Below are 27,888 nucleotides of genomic sequence, written 5' to 3' on the forward strand. Positions count from 1 at the left end.
TGTGCCTCCTGTATAAAGGTGACCTGGAATCAGAAGCCACAAAATTCAACAAAGCAAGCAGAGAATTATTTTTTACAACCTAAAACATTATTCAACCTATGCACAATTAATATTGGAAATTAAGAAATAAGGAAAAATAACAACTAAAGTGAGATCACTTGAAACTGTATCACCCAGTAAAATCTTCTGTTAGCATACCAGTGCATATTTTCCCATGGATACATATATGTATGCAATATATGCATATTTCATATGGAATCATATTGTAGATACTGTCCTGAAATGCTGAAATCTGATCCTTTAATGCTGTACCGTGAAGCACCTTGTATGTCAATAAATAAGTTCCTTCATTACCCATTATAATGGCCATACTGTATTCCATTGTAGGCTTGAAAATATTAACAAAAAATCTGATGTTTCTTATATGCCTGGCACTGTTCTAAGCACTACAACAACATCCTTGAAAGAGGTAGTATTATTCCTGTTTTACAGACAGGGCAAATGAATTAAGGAGAAGTCAATTAACTTGCCAGCTGGGATTCAATCCAAAATGGGCTGGTGTCAGAGCCCAAGTTCTTAACACCTGGTTATACTGCTTCTCCCTTGGATGGGTTTAGGTTATTTCTAATATTTCATTATTACAAACAGTGCTGATCAATGTAAATGTCTACTTCCTCAAAAGAGTGTTGGTAGAGAGTGGAGGCAGAAGGGTGAGAGTTGATAATGGATGGTTTTTCAGTAACAGAATAATATGGGGACTTTTTTGTGCAAATTCAGATGAGGAGGTGTTTATTCTCATGGTAAAGTTAGGGAAGTTCATAAAATCACTGCAGTTACTCAGAAGAGGGGGAATTTTCAGTTGTATACAGAAGGCATGTGTGCAGAGTTGCAGGAGAGGGGGATTCCACCATTGCATGGATCTATGTGGTAGAAAATAACAACTCCATAGTAGAAAAGAGTAGCCCTGGTAATCCAGAGTTAATATTCTACAATCTGAACTTTGATCTATTGTGAAGAGAGAAATAAAAGTCCTTGGTGATTCAAGCATCAATTTCAGGTCAAGGAAGAGAGCATTCACTCCCCCAAGGGACTGGGTGTGGTGGGAAGTGGAGCAAAGAATGACTCACAGGCAGATCTGCAGAGCAAGAAGGGACAGGGTGGGAGGAGGGAGGGTGGGAGGAGGGAGGAGACCTAATCAGAGCTAGGAGGGCACTTCTGTGCTCTAAGTCATAGTCACAGGCTTACCCTTGATACAGAGTTTTCATTATTTATGTTTGCATATTATTATTATTCCATTAAAACTGTATACAACTAATGTGTTTTCAGTGTAGAAACATTTTTTTTAAATATTTGGTTTTAGTTGTAGGTAGACATAATAACCTTTATTTTACATTTATGTGGTGCTGAGGATTGAACCCAGTGCCTCATGCATGCTAGGTGAGCACTCTACCACTGAGCCACAACCCCAGCCCCCAGTGTAGAAACATTTTAAAATGCAGATGTATTAAGAAGAAAGTAAAGTAAAAATCATCTATTACTTCAAACACTCTTAAAGAACCACCATTAAGATTTACATCTAAGCTGAACACAGTGGCACATGCCTATAATCCCAGCAACATGCTGAGATAGGAGGATCACAAGTTCAAGGCCAGCATCAGTGACTTAGCAAGACTCCATCTCAAAATAAAAATAAATAAATAGAGCTGGGGATGTGGCTCAGTGGTGAAGTGAACCTGGGTTCAATCCCCAGTTTCAAAAAAAAATTCTCCTCTATTTTCACACTATTTTTCCACATACTTTTAAAACAAAGATAGGACAACATTGTACATACTATTTGCAATCTGCTTTTCTCCACTTAATAATAAACATGTAATTATAACAAAATTCATGTAATGGGATGCTATACAACCATTTAAAATAATTTTAAGAATATAACTTACTTGAACAAATAGTAATGAACATTGTGCCTACATAGTCTTAACTAATCAGTAGTCATTTTCCTCTTTGTTCATTGAATTCTTGATTTTTACAAATTTAATTGTCTCTTGGGCTAACCTCATTGACTTCTTAAGCACCTCTGCAATTAAGTAAAAATAAGGCCAGGAGTGAGAACTGAATTTCAAGAATGAAAACACAGAACTTTCTTATAATTTTTTTTTTCAAACTACTTTGGCCCAGAGGTGCTCAGGAAAAGAGAGGCATGATTTTCTTCATTCAATTCTGTCCCTCTCTTTATGGTAATATTAATTTGAAAGAAACTAAATTTAGAACACATCCTTCATCTTCTCAGGTTTTCTTTATTTCTCATATAACTATGGAATTCAAAAGAATCAGGCTACAAAAGCTATAGGCAAAACAGCAACAGAAATGGCAAACATGTCCTGTGCACAGCATAAAGACACAGAGCCTTTCCAGAATAGAAGGAGGTTTTCTAGTGTAGCACTGGTCTAGGTATTTAATTCAAATCAGGTCTTCTAGCAGTCTAAGCAGATTGTAGAGCTCCCTAATGAACTCAAGAGAGAGAAGAAAGCTCTAATTAGAAAGCATGCCCCTTCTATCATGTTATTTTCACGAATTTCCTAATTAGCATGGTAAAGAGACAATAATACAACTGGCCACGGCATTTACTGAGTTTCTACCATGCACCAGACACCTTTTTAAGTGGTAGGCATGTAATACTGAACAAAAGCATCACGGTGGTTGCCCTCATGAAACACAAATTAGCAGTGGATTGGGAGTGAAGGGTTACCAGTAAAACATTGAACAGGTAGAAGAATAAATCATTATAAAGATTGATGAGATTCTAAACAGACATCTCTCCAAAGAAGCTATTTAAATGGCTGCATGAAAAGGTGCTCAATATAATTGGTCATTAGAAAAACGTGTTTCAAAATCACAGAGAGATATTATTCCATAACCATAAGGGGGGCTATAATTAAAAATACACAATAACAAATGTCTGTAAGAACATGGAAAAACTGAAATTTCCATATACTTTTGGTGGGAATGTAAAATAAAATGGTGGAGTCACCATGAAAAGCTACCTGGCACCAGGCAGAGTTGTGCACAACTGTAATCTCTATAACTCAGGAAGTTAAGGCAGGATGATAGGAAGTTCAAGGCCAACCTCAGCCACTTAGTGAGGCCCTGTCTGAAAATGAAAAATTTAAAGGGCTGGAGATGTAGCTCAGTGGCAAAGTGTCCTTGGGTTCAATCATTCAGTCCTCAATCCTCAGAACCCAAAAAAGAAAGAAAAGTTACTTGGTAATAACATGGAGTTACCATATGACCCAGCAATTCCTCTTGTTAGGTATATACCAAAGAGAAAAGAAAACGTATGTCCTCACAAAAACCTGTACACAAATATTCATATTAGCATTATCGATACTAGTCATTTACTTAGTGTAAATACTGCAAAGTCCATCAGCAGATGAACAGATAAACAAAATATGGTAAATACATATAATGGAATAGTATTTAGCCATAAAAAGTAGGGTTGTGGATGAAGTTCAGTAGTAAAGTGCTTGCTTGCCTAACATGTCTAAGGCCCCAGGTTCTATATCCAGCACTGCAAAAAACAAAAGTAATGAAATACTGATACATGCCAAAAACATGGTGAACCTTGAAAACATTGTGCTGAGTGAAAGAAGCCAGGAATGAAAGGCCACCAATTATATGATTTCATTTATCAGATTTGTCCAGAATAGGCAAAATACATAAAAACAGAAAGAAGATTAATGGTTGCCAGGGGCCGAAAGTATTGGGGAATGGGTAGTGACTGCTAATGAGTATGGGGTTTCCTTTTGAGGTGAAAAAAGAAACACATTTTAAAGTTGACTGTCATGATGGGTGGACATCTGTGTGAATGTATAACAACCACTGAATTGTAGACTTCAGAAGGATGAATTTTATGGTTTGTGAATTATTTATCAATAAAGCTGTTAAAAAATAAAATGTGGTGAAGTGAGTGGAAGGGACAAAAATACAGGCCCAGAGGCCTGAAAGGATCTTGTGTGTTTCAGGAATGAAAGAGGAGGCTTGTGTGACCTAGTGTGCTGGAGGGGTTTGAGGGGACAGTGTATCTTGACAGTTCATGTTAAGAAGCCAGTGGATGAGGTCAGTAATTAGAGGTACTTTGGGATTATGTTCAAAGGACCATGAGAATTCCTCAAAGGATATGACATCCAAGAGTCACATAATCCAACTTGTATTTTAAATAGTTCTGTCTTCTTGAATTATTAGGGCAGAAATGGATTGTTGTTATAGCTATTAAAACCAGCTAGAAGCCGTCAACTTAAAAATTTAGAATTAAAGTTAACAATGTGTGATTTTTTTTTCTTTTTGGCTTATTATGTATGCTAGGAAAATGAGGATGTCAAAATACTTTTTCACTAATAAATCAAAAGAAGTGCATTATCAAAATAATTATGGGTAAATGGCATAAAGATCAATAGAGGGAAGGAAGCAGGGGTGGGGAGAGGGAAGGGGAAGGAGAGGTACTGAATTAGCACAAGATATATTCCATGCTTGTATAATTATGCCAAAATGGATTCTACAAACAATTAAAAACAAGTAAAAGTAAATAACAACATGAGTTCTCAACTTTTTAAAGTACCTTTATTTATTTATTTTTACATGGTTTTGAGGATTGGACCCAGGGCCTCACATGTGCTAGGCAAGTGCTCTGCCACTGAGTCATAACCTCAGCCCAGATCTCAACTTTTTTACCCTGAATGTATTCTATTGCTTCCACAGGACACAAGTTAAGAAGTAAACAATTTTATCCATGTTTATTAAGGCATTTATACCATACACGGGTTCAGATTTAATTGCATTCAAGAGAAGGAGCAGGTAGAAGCACGTCTATCACTGGTCATGATGGAATGAGCCAAGGTGTTTCTGTGTGTTAAATGAGGGGTCACAGGTGTATCACCATGACACATAGGTTACCAGGAATTCTGTTGGCCTCTTGGTTGAAACTATGAAGAAGTTGCTGTGACTAATGATTGTATTTCAGTAATTTGAGACTCATAATCCCAAATAAGAAGGAATGGGCTTCCCCAGCCTCAAGGAGGGCAAGAAACATAGGGGAATAAGGAATATAGGTGTATGGGAAGACATTTGGGGACATCAACTCAGGTCTGAAGTAGTGGGGAAAGAACAAACTTGGAGATAGCACCCTACCACACTCCTGGAAGATGCTCAGGTTTCGTGAATCAGGTTCTCTTTTGGAAATGACAAGATCATTGTGAAGAAACTTCCTTTCATGGCTTTCTGTAGTGACATTAGCAAGACAATGAACAAAATATGACAGAAGTGACAGTTAACGACTATGGTAGACCACACACACACACATACACACACATGCACCCACATCCATGGGGAGGAGAGAGATTTGGAGAACACAAATTCTTCATTACTTAATCACCATTAGCTTTGAATGTATTCCATTGCTTGGTGTGTCCTTTTTATTTAGTCTTGTGATGATATATTTTCAAGTTTCTTTCAACTTTTTAGCATTTTAGACAATGCTGTAACAGATTTCCTCATATCTACATATTTCCATCTGTGCTAGGAAAGAAATTACAGGCCATATAATCTTTGACACAAGTTATTGAATTGTCAAAAAATGTTGAAAAAAATTATATGTTCATCAACAAGTGTATGTAAATATATCCCTACACCCTTGCCTATTGGGTGTATCAAAATTTTCCTTTTTGGGCAATGTATAGTTTAAGATATCAATCACATTGTAATTTTGATACTTAATTCTTAAATTATAAATTGGAGTAAGTATCTTTTCAGTTCACTTGCCATTTGTTTTCTTCCCCTCTGTTACTTCCAGAAAATTCCTGCTCTCCTGTTTTCTATTTTTTTTGAGAGAGAGAGAGAGAGAGAGAGAGAGAGAGAGAGAGAGAGAGAATTTTTTAATATTTATTTTTTAGTTCTCGGTGGACACAACATCTTGGTTTGTATGTGGTGCTGAGGATTGAACCCTGGCTGAACGCATGCCAGGCGAGCGTGCTACCACTTGAGCCACACCCCCTGCCCCTCCTGTTTTCTATTGAATTAACCATCTTGCTTTTACTGATTTGTGTTAGCTCACTGTCATATGCATTGCAATATTTATATCAGTCTTTGGGCTATAGAAATAATGTTTTCTGAAATAACAAAGTTCATATTTTGTGCCAGATGTCATGATGCACACCTGTAATCCCAGCAACTCAGAAGGCTGAGGCAGGAGGATTGCAAGTTCAAGGCCAGCTTCAGCAATTTAGGAAAAAACTCTCAGCAATTTAGCGAGACCCTGTCTCAAATAAATAAAAAGGGCTGGGGATGTAGCTCAGTGGAAAAGTACCCCTGAATTCAATCCCAGTACCCACTCCCAAGCAAAATAAAAAAGTGAAATAAGAAAGAAAAATAAATAAATTTATATTTGTGATATAATTAACTCTATAAATAATTCCTTTGATAGCTTCTTAATTTTATGTCTTGCCTAGAGAACTGCTTTTTTCTCATTATGATTAAAATTACATTCATTCTGTAGAATTATTTTATAATCCAACAATTCCATTCCTAGGGGTGTGTGTGTGTATCCAAAAGAACTGAAAACAAGAACTCAAACAGATACTTGCACACCAATGTTTCTAGAAACATTATTTACAATCTTCAAAAGATGGAAACCACTCAAATGTCTATCACCTGACGAATGAATAAACAAAATGTGGCATATACATTTAATAGAAAATTATTCAGCCAGAAAAGGAAATGAAATTCTGCTACACTTTGCAACATGCACAGACTTTATGCTAAGTAAAAGAAGCCACATACAAAAGCACAAATACGATGTGACTGTACTCATATGAGTTACCTGGAATAGGCATATTTGCAATAGTCAATGGTTTGAGATGATGAAAAAGTTCAAGAAATAAAGAGCGGTGATGGTTGTATAACATTGTGTACATACTTAATGCTACTGACTTGTACACTTAAAAATGGCTAAAATGGTAAATTTTATGTCATGTATACTTCACTGCCACAATAAAAAAGTAATTTTAAAAATACATTCACTCAAATTAATTTCTAGGTCTTTATATTTTATTTTCTATGTTTAAATATAGGAATGAAACAGGGACCAGCTTCCTATTTTTATGATTCCCATTTTCTATTTTCTTCTTGAGTCAATTAGAGTAACTATTTTCTTGTAGTAAGAAAACATCCATTTTATTGAGATTTTTAAATTTATTTGTTTTAAATTGTGGCAAAGAATAATTTTAAAAATTCCTTCTCTATCTATGCTAAATTCTCCATTCTCGTTAAAGAGCTGGCTTCTTGTGTTTTCATAGTTTCATGGTTTTCCTGTTTTCCGATTAACAAGTTTGTGTTTTTACACTTACTATTTTCTTTTTTCTCTTTTCCTTCGTTAATTTCGTGGTTATTTTTCTAAATCCTTGAGCTGAAAGAGTAGTTAATCAATTAATTTTAATTTTTACTAATCTAAATGTGAAAATCTCTATTTTCTATTCTGTGGGTGTAGGATAGCCATATTCCACAGGTTTTGACTAAATTTACTTCTGTTGTCATTATTTTCTAGATATTCTGGCATTTTGGTTTATATTTTTATTTGGACAAAAATGTTCTTTAAAGGGGAGTTTTGTTTTGTTTGTAATCTCAGTGTTGGATTCTTCCCCACCCCCTTTTGTGATTATTTTCTAGTATATGGCTACAGAAAGGTTCTGTTTTCTTTTAATATTTGGGAAGTTGTTGAACTTAACTTTTGTCACAGTGGATGGAAAACACCCATTTTTCCAAAGAAGCATAATTTCTGTTATAAATTAAAAGTCTATTTTCTGTTATTAAGTAATTCAATACCCTCACTTCACTTTTTCTACATTATCAAGAGTTGAGAGCTGGGGTTGTGGCTCAGTGGTAGAGCACTCGCCTAGCATGCGTGAGGCATTGGGTTCAATCCTTAGCACCACATAAAGCAAAATAAAAAAAAAATATTGTGCCAACTATAAATAAAAAATAAATATTAAAAAAAGAGTTGAGAGAAATGAGTTAAAGTATGGGTTAGAATAGTTTCTATCATTTATTTTAGTATGTCCTCCAGTTTTTCCTTTATATATTTTAATGTGATGGTTTAATGAATGGCAGTTTTTCTTTTAATAAAATCCCCCTTTTTGTCTCATGCTTCTTTCCTTCAATTCAGTCATGTCTGAAAATCATTGCCTAGAGTCTTAGTATTCTTTCCTTCTCTTCTTCCTTTCCTCTCTTCAGCATTTGACTGATTCATTTGCTTTCAGAGACACTTTGGTTTCAATACATATCCTACATATCACACAGAGTTGAAAGTCCTTTTTTAAAAAAAAACATGTATTTTTTAGTTGTAGTTGGACACAATACCTTTATTTCACTTATTTATTTTTATGTGGTGCTGAGGATTGAACCCAGGGTCCCGCACGTGGAAGGTGAGTGCTCTACCACTGAGCCCCAACCCCAGCCCTGAAAGTCCTTTTTAAAAAATTCAATGTAAGGGAACTGGGACTGTGGCTCAGTGGTAGAGTGCTCACCTAGCACGTGTGACACACTGGGTTTGATCCTCAGCACCACATAAAAATAAATAAATAAAATAAACATATTGTGTCCATCTACAACTAAAAAGAAAATGATTTTAAAAATTCAATGTAAGGATTGTTGTCAAAAACTAAAATTACATTTACTTATTTACCTTTATTGGTACATATCTACCTATATGCTTGATCTTAAATCTGTAATCTTATTTAAATTATCTTTCCTGATTTTTGAGTATATGATCATATGATTTTTTCATTGGGTAATTTAGAATATTGACATTATCTTTTAGAACCTAAAGGAGTCCCCTCATAAAATGAAATGGTTTAATGGCTAAACATTTCAACAACTATATAATGGTCCATCATATGATTATATTCTAATCTATTTTTATCACTTCCTTTTGTTGAAAATATTAAATGGACATGGTGGCACATGCCTATAATCCAGAATTGCAAATTCGAGGCCAACTCAGGCAATTTGGGGAAAATCTGTCTCAAAATAGAAAGAGCTGGGGACTTAGGTCAGTGGAAGAGCACTTGCCTAGTACGTTCAAAATCCTGGGTTCAATGCCCAGTACTGAAAAAAAAAATTTCCCTAGTATTGCTAATATGAAGTAACACTATGACAAACATCTTTGGACTTAACATTTCTGTCTCTAATTTTCAGAATCTCTCCAGAGGATAGAACAATGATTTCAAATAATTCAAATATTATAAACTCCTGATTTCTTTTGTAAAATTACTTTCCATACATGCTATGACAGTTTATCTGCCAAGTAGTCAAAGAATTGGAGAAAGGGAATCTTAGATAATAAAAGAAAGTTGTCCAAATCTTAATTAGCCTTAAGGCCAAAAAAGCCTTGGGATAAAAGTATCCTTTATAATTTGTATTCTGATATAATTTATGTGAAGAATTCCCATAACTCCATCAAATTTCAGAATCCTTTTCTTTTTTAAAATATTTTTTTAGTTGTCAATGTACCTTTATTTTATTTATATGTGGTGCAGAGAATCAAACCCAGTGCCTCAACATGCCAGGCAAGGGTTCTACAACTGAGCTATACTAGCCCCAGAATTCTTTTCTTGATGAAGAATTTTAGAGACCTTATCTCTTCCTATTGATTTCTTACACAACAAATAGTTGTAGAAACAAGTTTCCTTAGTCTCTTTTGTAAAATGCCATGTTGAAAAATGAAAAAAGTGTTCTGAAGATCTTTCAAACAAACACAAAGAATTTAAATTTATAGAAACTTATTTATAAACTCATGAAGTTATCACCATGTTTTAATAAAGTGCAAGTCAGGCTTCTATGTTTTGTTAGCAGGTCTTAAAAGTTCTTGCAGCAAGTGGGGTGGCACCTAACTTATTGAGTGGCTTGCAATTAAGCTCTTTATAAGTACATAATTTTTTTTTAATTTTTTATTGTTGGCTGTTCAAAACATTACATAGTTCTTGATATATCATATTTCACACTTTGATTCAAGTGGGTTATGAACTCCCATTTTTACCCCATATACAGATTGCAGAATCACATCAGTTACACATCCATTGATTTACATATTGCCATACTAGTGTCTGTTGTATTCTGCTGCCTTTCCTATCCTCTACTATCCCCCCTCCCCTCCCCTCCCCTCCCGTCTTCTCTCTCTGCCCCCTCTACTGACATTCATTTCTCCCCCTTGTATTATTTTTCCCTTTCCCCTCACTTCCTCTTGTATGTACTTTTGTATAACTCTGAGGGTCTCCTTCCATTTCCATGCAATTTCCCTTCTCTCTCCCTTTCCCTCCCACCTCTCATCCCTGTTTAATGTTAATCTTCTTCTCATGCTCTTCGACCCTACTCTGTTCTTATTTACTCTCTTTATATCAAAGAAGACATTTGGCATTTGTTTTTTAGGGATTGGCTAGCTTCACTTAGCATAATCTGCTCTAATGCCATCCATTTCCCTGCAAATTCCATGATTTTGTCATTTTTTAATGCAGAGTAATACTCCATTGTGTATAAATGCCACATTTTTTTTATCCATTCGTCTATTGAAGGGCATCTAGGTTGGTTCCACAGTCTTGCTATTGTGAATTGTGCTGCTATGAACATCGATGTAGCAGTGTCCCTGTAGCATGCTCTTTTTAGGTCTTTAGGGAATAGACCGAGAAGGGGAATAGCTGGGTCAAATGGTGGCTCCATTCCCAGCTTTCCAAGAAATCTCCATACTGCTTTCCAAATTGGCTGCACCAATTTGCAGTCCCACCAGCAATGTACAAGTGTACCCTTTTCCCCACATCCTTGCCAGCACTTGTTGTTGTTTGACTTCATAATGGCTGCCAATCTAACTGGAGTGAGATGGTATCTTAGGGTGGTTCATGGATAGGCAGAACTAACATCATCAAAATGGCGATATTACCAAAAGTTCTCTATAGGTTTAATGCAATGCCAATCAAAATCCCAACGGCATTTCTTGTAGAAATAGAGAAAGCAATCATGAAATTCATATGGAAAAATAAACGACCCAGAATAGCAAAAACAATGCTAAGCAGGAAGTGTGAATCAGGCGGTATAGCGATACCAGACTTCAAACTATACTACAGAGCAATAGTAACAAAAACAGCATGGTACTGGTACCAAAAGAGGCGGGTGGACCAATGGTACAGAATAGAGGACACAGAAACCAATCCACAAAACTACAACTACCTTATATTTGATAAAGGGGCTAAAAGCATGCAATGGAGGAAGGATAGCATCTTCAACAAATGGTGCTGGGAAAACTGGAAATCCATATGCAACAAAATGAAACTGAATCCCTTTCTCTCGCCATGCACAAAAGTTAATTCAAAATGGATCAAGGAGCTTGATATCAAATCAGAGACACGCCGTCTGATAGAAGAAAAAGTTGGCTACGATCTACATACTGTGGGGTCGGGCTCCAAATTCCTCAATAGGACACCCATAGCACAAAAGTTAATAACTAGAATCAACAAATGGGACTTACTCAAACTAAAAAGTTTTTTCTCAGCAAAAGAAACAATAAGAGAGGTAAATAGAGAGCCTACATCCTGGGAACAAATCTTTACTCCTCACACTTCAGATAGAGCCCTAATATCCAGAGTATACAAAGAACTCAAAAAATTAGACAATAAGAGAACAAACAACCCAATCAACAAATGGGCCAAGGACCTGAACAGACACTTCTCAGAGGAGGACATACAATCAATCAACAAGTACATGAAAAAATGCTCACCATCTCTAGCAGTCAGAGAAATGCAAATAAGTACATAATTTTAATAAATGGTGAAATATAAAGTCTACTTTGGATTATTTCAAATTACATTGCATTTTTTAAATAAAAAAGAATTCAGAGTGTTTATGTTGTTGATTGCTTCTATAATCTTGCTTATTCATATAAACTAGAGTCTGAGTGTGCTTTCAAAAGCATTCCAATGTCCTCTTTTGCTGTATCCATAACCATAGTCCATGTAAGACAGAAATTTTCAGTGTTCCCCTCACAGTCTAAAACCTGGAAGAAGACTTAAATAATATGTCTGTGCTTCTCATCTCATCTTTCATTCCAAATTTTGAGTGAGAAATATGGTTTATTTTTTTTTCTCAATAATTTCTTTCCTGGTTGACTGCCTCCCTTATTGGATAGAATCCAGCAAATTTTGGCCTCAGATTGAACCCCTCCCACTGCCTGTATTTATATGGCTTTGAAGCTGAGAATGACTTTTATATTTTTAAATGATTTTTTTAAAAAAAGAAAAAACAGAAGAAAATGAATATTTCATGACACATGAAAATTATATGAAATTCAAATGTCAGTGTCCACAAATAAAGTTTTATTGTAACACAGCCAGGCACAACAATTTGCATATTGCTTCTAGTTACTTCCTTATCCTAAAGGGAAAACATTAGCAGTTACTCTTTTTCTCCCCTCCCCACAGCCCCTGGCAACCTTCAGTCTGCTTTCTGTCTTTATGAATTCGTCTATTCAGAAATTTCATGTAAATGACATCATGCAATATGTGATCTTTTGTGATTGACTTCTTTTGCTTAGCATAATGTTTTCCAAGTTTATCCACGTTGTAGCATGTACTTTACTCCTTTTTATGGCTAAATAATCTTCTATTGTAAGCATATGTAACAGATTTATTTATTCATTCATCTGTTGATGGACATGTGGTTTTTTTGACTATTGTAATCAGAGCTATTATGAAATTTTGTATGCAAGGATCTATTTAAATTATTTTTTTCAATTATTTTGGGTATATACCAAGGTATGAGATTGCTGGGTCATATGGAAAATATATGTTTAGCTTTTTGAGGACCTTAATTTTATTGTAGTAGGTTTTTCTTTGCTCTCATTCTCTCTCACTATTTCACAATAAGGACAAATGAAATAATTAGGTAATGGAGATTTTTCTTATTATTTGGTATCTCTATCTGCTTTCCTACTGAACATTTTTCATTCAATCAGGGAGTCAAATCAATCAATTTCATTTTATATCATTTATTTTCCCAGTCTACAACTTGATGTATCAGTTTTTAAAGGGTCAGAGATTCATCCTAAGCCAGGAAGCAGGAAAGTGGCTGAGAGAAAACACAGGGCCTGGATAAACTTCAACTTGCCTGTGAATGATAAAGAGTTGGGGTTGACCTCATGGGTGTGCAACTTAAGCAGTTACACAGATCCCTGCAGATAGAAGAGCCCTGCACTCAGGAGGGCCTGTGCTCAGAAAGTCTTTGTACATGATTTAGTGCTCTGCTGTCACTATCTTGAAAATCTTAAGAATTTTTAAAAAGAGTTCTCACCTCTTCATTTTGCACTGGGCCTTGCAAATTATGTAGACTGCCCTATTAAGAATTGATAGTGTCTCTCCCTGCCTGTCTTGGGCCCTAAAAAATTCTAAATTCTAAAACAAATTCTAAATTGGGAATTAAAAAAATATATATGTCTACCACTCAAAGTGGAAGCATTCCACACGTGGGTGGCTGCTAAATAGAATGGTAATAGAATAACTCAAGCGTATTTAAAAACACAGATGACAGACCAAAGCCAGACAGTTTGCACAAATGAATTTACTGTGTCTACTATTATTGGCCCGAGAAAAGAACCCAAAAAAGCAGTTACAGGAAACTGAGCCCAAATAAGGACAAATAAATAGCAAAGATATTCCTGCTACTCTCCAAGAAAAAATGGTAGGTTTTTGTTTTCATGCCCTCAAGTAGAACCAAGCAATGTCCCTGTGCTTGGCAGGACCCAAGTGAAGCCAAGAATAAGATGCTGTTCCAAGAAATGAACTTTAAAGAAAACAGAATACTTTTGCAATAGCCTGCCTGCTAAGCTCCTCTGTGGTGTTTGATTGCAGGAAAGATCTGGCTTCTGGGCTCAAAGAAAAATAAGTGAGTTACTGATAAACCCAAACCCTGCCCTACCCTTTCCAGTATAAGCAGGGAGAAGAGGGTTGGGATTTTCCTAAGAGTGAACAGGTCTTAAATTCAGGATGGAATCCCCACTGGCCCAAAAGCTGATCAGGGCCTCCTTATCCACTCTATCTGCTGGCTCCAACCACCTTTAGCAATTGCCCAATTGTGACGTCTTTAAACACATCCTTGCCAAGAGCACCCCAGTCTTTCCTTAGTTAAAACAATCTACAAAAGACTGAGTGTGAACAGCTGGGTGGAAGACCTGGCCACCTCTGTATGAGAAATATCCTAGGAGACAGATCTTCCAGGACAATGATTAGCCCAACAGTCCTGTTCAATCAAGCAGATTAGCTGTGATGTGATTAAGTAATTACATGGCTTGTTTCAAGGAGACATCATAAATGACAATCAACAATTTGGCACTGTGCAGCAATTTGGGGTGTGACCTGTAGCAGGGGAAGCCAAGTTGGATACCAACAATAGAAGGACTTGCTTTCATAAGGAAAAAAGAGTGGAGGGTGGTGTTTTGTGATGGTGAAAACATAACATATTCCAGGAGTTTCTTGTAAGGAGTTTCTTTTAAGTTTCTTATAACATCTGTCTATGTCCCTCATTCCCTTACAGCTCATAACCTGAGTTTCAGGAAAAAAAAGTCTTAAGGTGGAAATAACAGGGGTAGGCTCATCTGTCGCCCGTGATTTTGTTGAGTTCTTTGGGAAGGAGATTCTGCAATACCTTTTCCCCTCATTCTCAGTCCCCAGGTTGTTTTTGCACAAACCTTCTAGTGGCACGAAAGGCCCCACAAGCACATCCCTAGCTTGCCTTATGGGGTCAATTAATTCACAAAGAAACAGGTAGTCGGTGCACCCTGCAAGGGAACACCTATATTTTTATATGTATAATTTAATGCTCAAGTTTTTTTAAATGGTATTATGATGTTCCTAGACTCACTTCAACTTGAGTGGGTTGGAAGGCCAAGTACAATGGTAATTGCTTTTTTACCTGTCTCCCCCACTGAATGCACTCCTTGAGGACGGGTATTACATTATATGGATCATCAGATTCCCAGGATCTGATACAATGCCTGGCACAGAAGGGGTGCTTACTAAGTGTTTCTTGACTGGTTATTGGTTGAATAAAGCAGAGAGAGACCCTTTCAGGATTTTTTATAGCTCATGAATCTGTGAGCAAACAAAGCAGAGATTGTAGAAGTAGGCTACTTGGTCTTGGATCCTGGCTCTGTTTCTTTTTCTACTTGTGACTGTGGCTGTTACTAACCCTCTCTCTACCTCAGTTTTATTATCTTAGATATAATAAGATCTGTCTTAGACTGCTGTGAAGATTAGATGAGTTAAAACTGGGAACATTGCCTAGAAAATGATAGCACTCGACTGTGTTGATTCCATTACTTTAAAAAAATGTACCCATGACCCACTGCCATGTTCTTGCAGCTTTGTTCCATCACCTCTTTTTCCTTAGTTAAAATGTTTTCTCATGAGAAATTGTTGGGGCTCAGAGAATGACACCCCAAACTATGGTACTTCTGTATGCTAATGTTGTTTGTTTGTTTTTGGCACTGAGGATTGAATCCAGGGGCACTTTTCCACCAAGATACATCTCCAACTTTTTAATTTTTTTTTTTATTTTGAGAGAGAGTCTTGCTAAGTTTCTGAGACTGGCCTCAAACTTGTGATCCTCCTGCCTCAGTCTCCTGAGACACTGGGATTACAGGCATATGCCACCACACCCAGCCATGCTAGTGTCTTGAACTGTAGAAGAACCAAGGTCTCTCTAACCTTTTCCTGTCCTCCTGACTCCCATCCCTTTCCCTTCCTGAAACGCAGAAATTGGCTTTCTGCAAAGTTCTTCTATCTACCTAAAGGCTGAATTTTCTCGAGTATTAATTGGTAAGAAAGAAGATTAGAGGTGACATTACACCCAAAGCCCAAGTAAACTTTATCTCATGTTCATTTCTGTTATCCAGGCCCATTCATTTCCTCTGAAAACCATTTTACTCTTCCTCTCAAGTGCCTATATCCTTCACCTTCCTCTCCCCTATGAAGATGTTGTGTACATTTTTCAATGTCATTGGCTTATTGGTACTCATTTTCCTGAGATGCCCCTGTACATGTATGTCTTTTCACATGTCACTCAGCCTCTTGCTGGCTTATTTTAGCAGACTCAATTACCAGTCCTTCAGAGGGTGGAGGGGTAGCTCCCTTTTCCCTAACAAAATCGTTATATATCATATCATCTCCCTTATAATTGTTCCATTACACAAAGCAAAAATTCTATAGGAAAAAATATTGTCTTCAAATCCACACTCAGTAAGGCAATATTTAATAAATGTCCAACTGGCAAAAAGAGGGTCTATGCATGGGCAGACTTTCAGAGCCATTTGAAGCCTTTAATGACCTAAGTAACATTTAATAAAGTTTAAGTCAGATGTGGTGGCACACGCCTGTAATCCCAACAAAAGGGAGGCTAAGGCAGGAGGATTGGAAGTTCAAAGTCAGCCTCAGGAACTTAGCGAGGCCCTAAGAAACTCAATATAGACCCTGACTCTAATAAAATACAAAATGGGGCTGGGGATATGGCTCAGTGGTCAAGAACCCCTGGGTTCAGTCTCAGTACCAAAACAAACAAATAAAATTATAATAATAAAGTAAAATAATTTTAAGAAATCATTTTCAGTTACTAGATATAAAAAAATGACCTACTTATGCATGGCTGTGATTGAGTAGATTTAGTTGATACATCATATTTTCAATTAACTCTTAACTACATGATAGGCACAACATCAGAATTGTGAGTTAAAGCTCTTTTAAATATAATTTTTCTGACATCTCTACCACTTAAGAAAATGTCTGCATTTTCAAACCTTAAGGAAGGTTTGAAAAATTACAAACATGCCAAGTGCTTCTTGATCTGTTTTTCCAAGCACTTCTCTTACATAGCCTGGGCTGGTTCACCTGAGTTACAGAGAAAGTTGGGGAAAGGGTATGCCCATGAGCTGACTTTTAAGAAGCACCTTGGATCAGGAAGCCAGTGGCAGAGGGTCTGAGTGTTGGCTGGTGAGTGTATGTGGCTGAGACTTCCCTGAAATAAATCCATTCTCCATTCATTTTTTTTTTTAAATTTTAGTTGTAGGTGGACACAATATCTTTATTTTGTTTATTTATTTTTATGTGGTGCTGAGGATCAAACCCAGTGCCTCACACATGCAAAGCAAGTGCTTTAACACTGAGCTACAACCCCAGCCCCACAAATTCATTTAGTTTTATGCTCTGAGGCCTGGGTATTCTTGGGGGCCCTGAGATGCCAAAAAATGTTCACCTGTGAATTCTGGTCACCAACACCAGCTTGCCCCATGGTTAATCACCTACTATTTTCTACATATGCTATAAGAAACCATCAAATGAGAAATAAAAAGGATAAGAAGCAGGATATGCAAAATTTATCCCAATTATTTAAAAAGAAATAACAACTCATAAATAAGATTGGAAGTTGTGACTCACAAAACAATACCCCAAGGTATGGCATTTCATTGCTGAGTGAGCACTTTGGACTAAAAGAAATTGGAAAACCCTAGAAGATGGCTTAGAACCAAGGTGTGTTTGCATTGTTCCCCACCCCCCAGGATAGGGAGAGACTTTTCACTGATGTTCCCTTCTCTGCCTAAAAATCAGACACACCAAAACAGAACATAATTGCCATCAATAATCTCATTGAAATTTCATCACCCAAGTGAGATTAAACTCATATCACAGGAGGAGAGACTGAAAATCAAACATGATACCTGGAACCCAGAAAACTTTATCCTGAGCCACTGTTTGTTCTTGGAGCTCACTGGTTTTCCCTAAAATCATTTGTCACCCCTCTAAAATGCCTGCACCCCCCATTTTCCACTAACCTTCGAGGAAGGATATATAAATACCTCACTCTTATTGTATTACTGGGCACTTATTGTCCATAAACATGGATGCTTTTACTCTTGTTAATCTGTCTGTTGTTAGCTTATTTCAGCCAATTTACATTCTCAAACCTTCAGAAAGGATGGGACAGAAATCAGCAGAGGTTACACTGGGCTTTTAATTTATAGCTGATTTTTATTTTCTCCTTTATGCTTGCTTTATTTTCTAAACTGTATATAATAAACTTACATTGCCATAATTGCAAAAAAAAAAAAAAAGAACCAAGTTTTATTTAGGAAAATAATGTGTTTGACATGGTAAGAACTGGCTAACCCAGTCCTCCTTAAGGCTAGTTTGCAGGCAGATGTATAGGATGATAGCCAATTGAGAGAAAATAATTGAGTTGCCTCTCAATCAGATGCACTAACAAGGACTTGCTGGAAGTCCTTACATCAAATTCCACTCCTAAGAGTCTTGCTTTTTGACTCGTGGATTGTTTCCTGAGAATATAGACTCAACCTGTCTTTCACCGTCCTCCATAGGTAATAACTGGGCTGTAATTAGTGCTCATAGCAGAAAAGCAACTAGGAAGGAAGCTTTGTAAGTTTCAAAGCCCACTGTCAAGCTAATTGGTCTCAGAGTCCTCGGAGACTCTAGGATGATACTGACCAGCTGCAGCCAATGCCTCCCTATTATGAAGTATTGTGCTTGGCTGGCTAACTTCAGCTCAGTAAGTGGATGAAGGGGAGTATCCATTTCACCACTTGGTGAACCAAAACAATTTCCTTTCTTCAAGAAATGGGAGATTATGGTTTTGTAAAAATTGCCACTTCTCTTGGGATGGGGGACTAGACTGGTAGACGTTTTCACTTTCTTATGAACTTGTCTGTGACTTTTGCTTTGGAGAAAGATATTCAGTGGACTAAAGTAGAGCTTGTTTCTAAGCTCCAATATGGAAAACAATAGTTAAAATATATATATTTTTTTCTGTACTGGGAATTACACCCAGGGACACGTTACCACTGAGCTACATCCCCAGTTCTTTTTATTTTTTTTATTTTGGGACAGGGCCTGCCTGAGTTGTTGAGGTTGGGCTCAAACTTTTGATCCTCCTGCCTTAGCCTTCCGAGTCACTGAGAACAGAGGCATGCACCACTACACCCAGATTTAACCTGCCAAAAAATATATAAATTGGTTAGGTGTGGTGGCTCATGCCTGTAATCCCAGCAGGAGGATCTTGAGTTCAAATCCAGCCTCAGCAAAAGTGAGGTGCTAAGCAACTCTGCGAGACTCTGTCTCTAAATAAAATATAAAAAAGGGGTGAGGATGTGGCTCAGTGGTTGAGTGCCCCTGAGTTCAATCCCCAGTACCCCCCCAAAAAATCATTGTACAAATAACAATTATTTTGGAAAATATGACTTCAAAGGGATTCTTCTTCTTCCTGCTCTTCTCCTCCTTTTCCTCTTCCTCTTTTTTCTCCTTTTTCTTCTTCTTAATGATTTAAAGGAAATCTCTATCTCCCAATTACTCCATATATTTCTGATCTATACTTCTCCAGTTCTGCTCCACCTGCTCTGCCAGCATTCCTTGTCTAGACATATGTTATCTCAAGATCTCCTTTTTTTTTTGCTTCAAAATTAACCATTTAATTGTAATGTATCTATCTCATAGTTAGTAAATGGCAATAATAAGAAGTCAATTGTAGATAGATTTCCTTTGATTAACTCTTCCTTTACATATTTGATCAGATGAAGAACTATATGGGTATTATATTGTCCTGTGATCCATAAACATAGCACAATTAGAAGAGATTCAGAATTAAGGAATAGCAAGCAAACTCTATGAAAGTCAGTTTCAGTATACAAATTAAATATTTTTAAAAGTCTTATTTCAGTTTTAGGTTGCATTAAAAAAATACTATAGAGGAGGTGGCTGAAACATCAGGAATTTATTTTCTCAGTTTTGGAGGCTGGAAGTCCAAGGTCAGAGAGTTAGAATGGTCAGATTCTGGTGAGGGGTCTTTTCCTGGTGCCTGAGAGATCAAGTTCTCTTGAGTCTCTTCTTATAAGGGAACTAATACCATGAGACTAGGACTCCGCCTTCATGACCTAATTAATTCCCAAAGGTCCCATCTCTAATTAACATCGCATCAAGGGTTATAGCTTCAACATAAGAATTTTGAGAAGACAATTTTGTACATATCTTCCCATCCCTGTCCTTGCACTCATCTGCAAATTAATAACCTTCTCATATGCAAGATACTTTCATACTGTTCCAATGACCCCCAAAGTCTTAACTTATTCCAGCATTAACTTTAAAGTCTCAATTAAATGTCATCTAAATCACCTGTGAATCTAGATAAGTTATGTACTTCCAAAACACAATGGTGAGACAGAAATAGGAAAAGCATTCCTATACTTCAAAAGGGAAAAATAAGAAAAAAGGAAAGGGTGTTAGGTTCCAAGCCAGTCCAGAACTTAGCAAGGTATGGCCTTAATGATCTCTGAATCACCTTGTGCATATTTTTTCTCTTTTCTTGTAGAATAATACACATTTGCAGCTGACTACATCTCTCTTTTCTCTCTCTCTCTCTCTCTCTCTCTCTCTCTCTCTCTCGTACTGGGGATCAAACCCAGGGTGCTTTACCACTGAGATATATCTCCAGCCCTTTACATATATATTTTTTAAATTTTGATACAGGTTCCTGAGAACTTCACCAAGTTGCTGAGAACTTGTAACCTAACCCTAACCATAACCATAACTCTAACCCTAACCAAGTTTCTGAGAATTTCACCAAGTTGCTGAGACTGGCCTTGAAACTTGTGATCCTTCTTATTCAGCTTCTGGGGATTACAGGTATGTGCCACTACTTCCAGATCGAAGTTGAATGGTTCTATAACTGTCTTGTAAGATCCAAGAAGTTCAACAGAATTCCTTCATTTTATCCTTTCTTAATCTCCTTTAATTCAAACTGGCAGTGTTTCTACCCACATAATCCCATAAACTCTTTATTAAGGAATAATCCAGCCATGCCTTGATGTTCTCATCAGAATAGGCTTTCTTGTGTTTCCCAATATATGGATAGGTTGAGAATATTCCAAATCTTCAAGTTCTGGTTCATTGTTTTGCTTAACAATTTCTTCTTCAATTTTTCTGTGTCCTTTTGCATTTTACTATAAGCAGTCAGAGGCAATCAAGCTGCTACTTCAATACTTTGCTTTGAAATCTCTTTATGTGAATACCCAATTGCATCACTTGCAAATGCTACAACACTGTGTAGCCAAGTTGTTTGCCACTTAATAACAATTTTTTCCCAATTTCAATAACATGCTACAAATTTCCATCTGAAATCTTATCACAGTTACCTCTAACATCTCTGTTTCTAGCACACATTCCCAAACTCTTTTAATCTCTACCCATTAACCAATTACAAAGCCACTTCTACATTTTTAAATTTTGTTATAAGAGCATGCCACTTCTTAGTACCCAAGTCATAGTGTGAGTTACCATAACAAAATATCAGACTGGGTAGAAACTCCAGAAACTTATTTTCTTACATTTCTGAATGCTGGTAGTCCAATATTAGAGTAGGATTCTGGTGAGAGCTTTCTTCCAGGCCTACAGATGACCCCCTTCTTGCTGTCCTTATGCAGAGAGTTCAAACTCTTTTATGTCTCTCAAAAGAGCACTAATCCCATCCATCAGACCAGGCCCTCACCTTCACGACCTAATTACCTCCCAAAGGCTGTATCTCCAAATAACATCATATTGGGGTTTGGGATTCAATTTGTGAATTTTGAGGGAACATAAATATTAAGTTCATAACATGCCTGTACATTTCTACCTGGACACTAACCTGGAAAAAAGAAATCTATGATCTATACAAACAGAGGGGAAAAGTCAGGTTATGCAAAGGAAAGCAAAAGTTGCTATTAAACAAATTTTTTATTTATATATGACAGTGGAATGCATTACAATTCTTATTATACATGCTATTAAACAATTTTGTAAAGAATTGTTTTAAAAAGTTCTGTTTTTCTTCTATAAAAAATTCTTTCATAAATCAGTATTCCTTCTATATAACAAAATTAGAAGTACTCTATTCATCTTGAATTCCCCTATACACAATGTTATCCATTCAAAAACAAATAGAGGAGCAGTGCTCCCTGTACTGCCATTCAGCAAGGTTATTCTATTTGGAAGCAGATACCACGTTCCAAGAGCACATACTAGCCCAGCAAGAACAGAATGAAAAATTATATTGGCTGTATATTTCTTGCCACGAATTAGAAATTTGACAGTCTCAGCACCAGCACAGCTTGTAAATTCATGCTCATCTTCCTCAGCTAAGATATCTGAGGTTAGCATTCTTGCTAATGTCACTGATTTGTTTTTGGCATATAAACTTGTGAACTAGATGACAAATGCAGTGAAAAGCATTAGTCCACCAGCAAATGATGCTATATAATAGTCTTTCAGGATGCCCAATTGGTGCAAAAGTGTTCCCATTCCACCCAAAACCCATGGCATCAGAAAAAGGATAATTTGATTAACATATACACAAAAGCCTAACTTGAGTTGAAGGCCTCCAAGGAGAGTCTGTGGAATGTGCTTCAGAAAAGAAGTCCTGTTTGTAATCATTTAGCAGAAGCACATCTGGACTCATCCTTTTCACGCAGGATTATTCTGAAAATCACATCCTTTTCTGTAACCAGAAGACTCTTAAATCACTGGAGGGAAGAGGCGGTGCAAAGGCAGCCTGAAGTCTGCACTTCTGCTGGTAAACCCAGGTGAGCACTCCCACCTGGAAGCTGGCTGGAGGCATAGAAGCTGCAGTGGCCCCAAAGCAAAATCCCAGAGATGCCTCCATGGTTACTCCTGGTTTCCATGGCTTCAAGGTCTTCTTTTAACTTGAGAAAGTATTTTGTCTTTCCAACTCAACAAGAAGCTCATCAGGGACAAGTGACAGGCCTGTTTCATTTTTATAAAATCCACATTGTCTCAGTTCTTGGCACATACTAGTAGTTCAATTGATTATTGTCAAATAAATGAATATTAAACATATTTATTGGCTACCTATTCATTCATTAATTCAATCAGTTTATACATATTGCTTGAGTACAACTATATGCCAGTCATTTTCAAAGTGCTGAGGATACAAACTTAAACCCAACTGAGATCCCTGTCCTAAAGAAACTTCCATTCTTTCAGGTGCAGTTGTGCATGCCTGTAATCTCAGCAACTTGGGAGGCTGAGGTAAGAGGTTCACAAGTTTGAGGTTAGCTTCAGCAACTTACCAAGGCCCTAAGCAACTTAGTGAGACCCTGTCTCTAAATAAAAAAATAAAAATGGCTGAGGATGTGGCTCAGTGGTTAAGTGCCCCAGAGATAACTCCCCAGAACAAACAAACAAACAACAACAACAAAAACTTGTGATTAAAAATTTTTGGCCCAGGACTTCACACGGCTTAAAGATATGCATCAGACAGAGCCTTCTCTCGTTGCGGAACTGGAGTGCTTGCATGATTTGAAATGGAAGGGGTGAAGAAAAATCATGTGGCTCTCTTGTGATAACACCCTGTCTTTTCCTCTTCTTCCTCAAGGCGAGAATTCAGGAACTCTATGACTCAGACAAAATGAGAAGCTAGGATAAAAGTCTGTGTGTGAATTAAACGGAGTTGGGAGCAAGAAGGGCAGGCAACCTCCAGGAAGGGGGAAGTTACCCACTGGGCATTCTCAGCCACGTAAGGATGGGTACAAGATTTCCACAGTATGTATGATTGAGCCCTAAGCTACTTTATTTTGACATTACAGGAGAGCCTGGGCCTGAAAGGCTGGGGGTGCATGACAAATTCAGATTATTCTGCAGTCTTAACCTCTTTACTAGCTTGGAGAGCACATTGGCAGCTCTTTTTAGGATTCCCCATGTGTTTATCTGATAGGTCTTCATGTTTTGTTACTTCCAGAAAAATCCAAGAACTTTCAAATATCTCTATTGGTAGAATGGATTCATTTAAATGCCTATCACTCCTACTTGGACACAGACTTTCCCTAAATTAAAATGAGACTATGCTGGGGAGTGATATTGTTCTGCATGTATAAATAGGTAATAACAATTCTCATCATTAGGGACAACTATAATGAACCAATAAAAATGTAAAAAAAGGAGACTCTATAAATCTGACTTTACATAATGCAAAAATCTGAACCATTTCCTGTTGTTTTGTGAAACCATTTTCTGAATCTCATATGCAGAGGACTCATGGGTCTTAGTATCCCACATTTTTTTTTTCTCTCTGAGGGATCCATAACTAATCCCAGGAAAATGCAGAAAGTCTTGCAGGCTCATGGTTTTGACATGTTCCTTGCTTATGAAGAAGTAGCTGTTTTCCAAGCAGTGATGCAACTTGAATGTGAAGTTGTGTCATCAATAACCTATTTGCACAAGTCACTTTGTGCAAACCAGAAATGAACACTGGCCTAAGCTTCCAGCAGTGGGGGCTGTTTTCTCTCTCAACCTTTACACCATACTTTTGCATCCCACCCCTCAAAAGAGCAACTAAACCCAAGAAGACCCAATGTTTCACTGAAGTCACAAATCTAGTTTGATTGGAGCAAACTCTCACTTTCCCCAAGGTCCCTGCTCCAGCACTGTTCTGGCTTTGAAACTGAACTTTGGGAAGGAACATTCCAAAGACAACCTTGGTTTCAGGGAGATCCATGTAGAAATTCCCTGGTCTCTACTTTTGCAAACAATGAAGAATCGGAGAAAACTTGGGACCCTAAACTTCCATCTAAAAAGTTAGACTTCTGCTAGAGAGGATGTCATACTTAGAACTACAACTGCCCAAAGAGGTCATCACACTGACACACGTGGGTTAGCCCTGTGCCTATCCATATTTCATTTGCAGCTTCAATTCTAAAACTCTTTAGCTTAGCCTTTTTCCTTTCAGAGCCTGAAAAATGAATTGAGTAATGGAGAACATTTATCACCAGTGGATTTAATAATCTTTTCATCCATTTGCTTTCAGAAACCTGCCTGGAATGATGGTGATTCTTCTCTCTTGTTATCATTTAGCTCTTTACCTTGATGCTATGTTTTGCTCCCTTAAAGCTTTTAATGTCCCTAGATAAATCAGAGCTTTTACATCATCCACCACTTTCTGCAATCCAAATACTCTGACTTAATCTAGGACTGAACATGTTTCTAAGTTCATCTACTTTTGATCACATCTGGCTGGGGCTTTCTATCTTCCATAGAGATTTTCAGCATTGAAAAGTTCACAGTTTTGTTCAGCTTGAAACCTGATTTTCCAAAAGTTTCCATTGAGCACTTTAGGAGTTAAAAAGACAATGTCTTAAAGGCAGAGCAGAAGGCAGGCAATAAGGCGAGCCACAGCTAAACAAGATGCCTGAGAGTTAGCAGCCAAATCCAACAAAACCCAAGCCCTAGACTGCTCTTTCCTCTGCCCTGAAGCCTTAAATAGCTGGCTAAGTTGGCCACCTCAGTCTAGAAGGCTCAGCCCCAGCCATAATGTTAAGGCTAAATTTGCACTTGTCCCTTCTCTGTGACTTTAAACATCCTATATAGTCTTCATTCCATTCCAACACATTCCTCATGTTTTACTCTTTGTTCAGTTGTCTGTCATCTCTAACATCAGCACTTTCTCTTCCAGACTGTGATTTATGTGTATTTGCTAAACTAGTACCAGTATCTTAACTAGTTAGGCAAATGCTATCTACTCTTATTGTCATAGAACAGGATTTTTCATCCTCAGCTCTTTTGACATTTGGTGGGGGCTGTCCTGTGCATTACAGGATGCTAGCAGCAATGCCCTCCTTCCCAAATCACTGCAATCAAAAATGTCTCTAGACATTGTCAAATGTCTCCCAGGGGACAAAATCACACCCTGGTATACTCCCAGGGATAATCACTGCTACAGAACAATACAAATGGTCCCCAGCTGATAATGATTCCATTGAGGATTTTTCAAATTTACAATGGTATGAAAACAATACTCATTCAATTCACTAGGTACTGTCCTTCAAATTTTGAATTTGGATCTTTTTCCCAGGCTAGTGATATACAGTGTTATCCTGCCTCATGACGTTGGGCACTGGAAATCATTGGTACTCTACAGTCTACTGTGTTGCTAAGCTATGATGTTTGGTAGGGTAGGTGCATTCAATGCATTTTTTACTTACATTAGTCTTAATTTACCATGGTTTATTGGGACCTGGCCTCACAGGTTGAGAACCTTCTGTATTAAAAAGGTAGGTTGAGCTGGATGCAGTGATGCACACCTGTAATCCAAGCAGCTTGGGAGGCTGAGACAGCAGGATTACAAGTCCAAAGCCTGCCTCAGCAACCTAGTGAGGCCCTGAGAAATTTAGTGAGACTCTGTCTCAAAAGAAAAAATGGATGGGCATGTGGATTAATGGGTTTAATATGTGGTACAAAAAAGTGGGTTGAGTGATTTCATTTACAAGGTCTTTAATAGCATAGACTCTCCCAAACTAAGAAAACAACTTCCTCCTCTTCCTCCTCTTCCTCTTCCTCTTCCTCCCCCTCTTTTCCTCATCCTTCTCCTTCTCCTCTTCCTCTTCTTCTTCCTCCTCCTCCTCTTTCTCTTCTTCCTCCTCCTCCTCATCTTCTTCCTTTTCCTCCTTCTCCTCTTCCTGCTCTTCCTCTCCACCACCTCCTCCTTTTCCTCCTCCTTTCCTCCTCCTCCTCCTTCTCTTCATTATTATTAGGAAGGAATCACCAATGTTTTACCAATGCAATCTTCAGATTCTAATTTAGACATATTTTTAATATGATTTCATTAAAACCAAAGTTTAAAAAAAGTATTCCTGGGAGGTAGTTTACTAGTAGGCTCTCTAGGGTAGGGTAGGGGTTAAGAGTATGGAGTATGGAACCAACTACTTCATTCTGAAATCCAGTTCTACCAGGTACTACCAGTGTGATCTTAGGGACGCTATTAACATCTCTGTGCCTCCTTAGCTAATAATAATTTAATTACTCTAAATCATAATCTAGATATAAATCATAATCCAGATATGATAACCTGCCAAAAAATTGATGGTAGGGTTAATATTTGAGTTAATATTTGAAAAGCTCTTAGAACCATTCTCAGCACAAAGTAAACAAGATATAAACATTAGCTTAAAGTCAAGAATATGAGGATTTTCAAGAAGTCTCCACATTTTAAATCATTCATTTAGGACTATTTGGAAGCTTTAAGATTTTGCTGCCAAAAGGATCTAAGTAGATCCTGCAAAATGTACAAAACATATCCATTCTCCCATATTTCAAAACCGAATTCTAAGATTACAGTCAGCTTTGTACCTTTCTATTGTTAATTCTCAACCTTCCTTCAACTATAACAATTTTTTTTCCTTTTTTCCCATTTCTTTCCTTTTCTTCTTCTTGCAGTCTGGGGGATGGAACCCAGGGTCTTTTGCATGCCAGGCTCTACCACTGAGCTACAGCCTAGCCCTCAACTCTTTTAGAGAGTAAGGAATAGAATGAGTCTCAGAAGACAAGAAACTGGAAATCTCATTGTCTTCTGTATATATCAATCAGTGCTTCCTACTTAACTACAAGAAGCAAAAGCACAAAAAAAAAACAACTGATTGCCATTTTGGTAACACATTCCAGTTGGTGTGTGTGCTCTGGTATATTGGACCATTAATCTCTAGGGAACTTCTCTTTATTCTTTTGTCTTTCTTTTTTGTATATTAAAAAAATCAAACCATGTCATGCTTTTGTTTTGAGTGTAAGGAATTTTTAGACTGTCATCTGTGACAATCATTTCACTGGTTGCCATCTTCTATATTGTATTGTAGAGGCGGTGTAGTGCAAGGGCAAAAACATGGCTTTGGGGAAGAAATTCCCCTTTTGCAACTAAATAGATTTGTGAGCTTGGGTGAGCCAATCTGCAACCAAGAAGAGGATCCTCACCAGAACTCGACCATGC

General features: G+C 37.3%; 1 long non-coding RNA gene and 1 pseudogene across 1 annotated transcript in view; one reads left to right on the top strand and one right to left on the bottom strand.

Moving 5' to 3' along the window:
* The window catches only part of LOC139703230 (uncharacterized), a 35,513-nt gene extending 12,685 nt beyond the window's left edge, over positions 1-22,828 (top strand). The window contains exons 2-3 of the long non-coding RNA XR_011705602.1: positions 20,610-20,765; positions 22,589-22,828. This is a non-coding gene — a long non-coding RNA (uncharacterized lncRNA). The remainder of the gene's footprint in view (positions 1-20,609; positions 20,766-22,588) is intronic.
* Positions 21,966-22,578, bottom strand: LOC139703320 (pecanex-like protein 4; annotated as a pseudogene).
* Positions 22,829-27,888: the final 5,060 nt, after the last annotated feature.

Source organism: Marmota flaviventris, chromosome X (assembly GCF_047511675.1).
Source record: "Marmota flaviventris isolate mMarFla1 chromosome X, mMarFla1.hap1, whole genome shotgun sequence".
Classification (NCBI taxonomy): domain Eukaryota; kingdom Metazoa; phylum Chordata; class Mammalia; order Rodentia; family Sciuridae; genus Marmota; species Marmota flaviventris.